Source organism: Saccostrea cucullata, unplaced genomic scaffold (assembly GCF_032062105.1).
Source record: "Saccostrea cucullata isolate Sc308-1 unplaced genomic scaffold, CSIRO_AGI_Scuc_v1 ctg3876, whole genome shotgun sequence".
NCBI classification, from domain to species: domain Eukaryota; kingdom Metazoa; phylum Mollusca; class Bivalvia; order Ostreida; family Ostreidae; genus Saccostrea; species Saccostrea cuccullata.
The window spans coordinates 48,263-50,716 of NW_026932068.1; the positions used below are offsets into that span (position 1 = coordinate 48,263).

Below are 2,454 nucleotides of genomic sequence, written 5' to 3' on the forward strand. Positions count from 1 at the left end.
TAAATTACTTTAACACTTCCTTAGAGAAAATATAATGTTCAATTTTTCCAAATTAACTATGCTGTGTTTCTTTTAAATTTTATGACAATGCATTAAAAATGTAGCTTGAACTCTGTATTGCCTTATTTATTGTCATTGTTGATTAGCTACCATTAAGAAGAATGTCCAATAATAAAGACACAATATATAGAACAAGCTAAATTTACTGATCTGATTTATTTTAATTTGCTTCAAAGCATAAAATCAGCAACAATGTCAACATACAGTATGTAATCATATACATATAACCTGTAAAGTATTTATATGAAGCCAGAAACTTAAATGTAGGTGAGAGTTTAAAATAACACTCAAAACAATCAAATCAACCTCTGTAATTCGGAATCACACTTCACTTTTAAGCTGACTATATTCGGCTTTTAGCATACTTGGAGTCTTTTATAAGACATCTTTTCAGTTGAGAGTCATAAAGAAGAGAGGAAAAAGTAAAATCAGTAATTGTCAAAGTCACTCGGAATCACTTGATGAGCTGTCGTTCTCGGCCACAGCTTCATTGCTGGAGGATGCACGACCTGAAAAAACAATATAAATAGAGGATATTTCATGTTTTTGTCATTGAATATGGTATTTATTTCAAAAGTGGGTCAGGATATTTTTATATTTTCACGAGTGCGATGTACAAGTGAAAAAAAATAAGTATAAAAATTTCTACTTTTAATTAGACCTTTCTGAGATTTTCAAAGAACCTTGAAGCACATTGAGAAGCATATAATGAAAATTGTTGCATGAAAAGATTTAATTTTCAAGCTTCAGTTAAAGACTTTTTGAATTAAATTATAAATTAAAGAGTTGTCCTTCCTGGCTGAGGGTTGGAGTCCCTTAAAACAGCTAGATCAAGGAATATTTTTTACAACACTCTTCTTTATGGAAAGAAAAATCAAGAGTTATTCGGCACTTCTGATATTTGTCACACTGTGACAGGATATCATTTTTATTCAAATGAATGAATAAATTTACAGTACATGTATTTCCCTGTTAAAAATGTAATAATTACTGGTACATATACCAAGTATTGCAAACACTGACTTTTTAAATCAGCAAGAGGAAGAAATCTGACCCTGATCTAAACAATCTAATTAAAAACCAACTTCCTAGATCCATGACATATACACTCAAGTTAAAGTTCAAGTGAATATGTCTTAAGATTTTCTTAGGTAAATTGTATACAGCAAGAATCTACGTAGACTGATGTTACATAAATTTGGATCAAAGTTTTAAGTATAGCACATTTATAAAGAAAAGAATTGAGTTTCATAAACTCAAGTCAAGCAGTTGTTAGTGTTTTCCTAAAACTCAGTTGATAAAATTTTGCAATTTTTTTTTCCCAATAAAAATGTAAGAGAGCATTCTACCTGCCCAGGATTTAATGCACACGTACCTGCTCTGATCTGGTTGAGGGAGGCCAAAACACGCAGCATAAAAGCCGCAGGAACGGTAATGGTGTCTCTTGTCTCCTCCAGCATCACTTCATTACGCCTCATGATCTAAAATACATGTTCTTCTCTAAAATCTATCCCGAATTTGAGATTTTTTTGTGCTAATTAATTACCTTACAAAAAAAAACCAAATTTAAATATTTATAAAAAATAAATTGTTAGATTTTCATAATGAAATCCTTTTTTTTTAATTTGGGAAGATCCATTTGTATATTAATCTGATCCCACTTCGGAATTTACAGGAGGTCATATACATGTATCGTGGCCTGTTCAAAGATTTGTACTGTTTGTAGGTTTTTCGAGATCTTCACTGAAAACAGATCTATATTCTCACCTATTTCATTCATAAGAATATGTTTATGAATTGTGAAAACTGTTAAGTTAAACATACTTTTCCCCACAGGGTCATAATTCAGTGGAATCACAATTTCTGTTTAATTTGTGGGTCAAAAATTATATGGATTTATTGGATTATCAATATATTTCTTGAATGTACTTTACTTACGCTGGGACAAATATTTATGGGCCTGACCTATTTCATGTAAGATCTAACTCAGCAGAAAGTGACCTATTTCACACCAGACCTACCTCAGCAGCTACTTCCTCCTCAAACTTGGGATTTTCTTCTAGAGGCATCCACAGCTTAATGTCATAATCTATACCACTGGAGGCCAAAACTACAAGAGTGAAGAACAACCATATTACAAGTCCGCTGTTAAAAATTGCAGTAATTGCAGCATCATTTGATCTTTTTATATCAAGGAAAAAAATTCTTTTATGAGGAAATGGTGACAAAAGGAACCTTTGAGAAAATTTAATAAATGCATTGTACTGGTAATTGTCAACCTCTCTATTTGTTCAAAAATCTCATAATTGAAAATAATTCAACATAACCATGTCATCAAATTTTCATTCAACTTTCTAGATTTATGATAATCATAAATTTTTAACCCAACAATTT

General features: G+C 31.0%; 1 long non-coding RNA gene across 1 annotated transcript; it reads right to left on the reverse strand.

The window, feature by feature from the left end:
• Window positions 1–2,170, reverse strand: LOC134234416 (uncharacterized). The gene is made up of 3 exons (XR_009985172.1): window positions 2,082–2,170; window positions 1,436–1,541; window positions 1–569 (listed from the first exon to the last, which is right to left on the reverse strand). It is a non-coding gene; the product is annotated as an uncharacterized LOC134234416 (long non-coding RNA).
• Window positions 2,171–2,454: the final 284 nt, after the last annotated feature.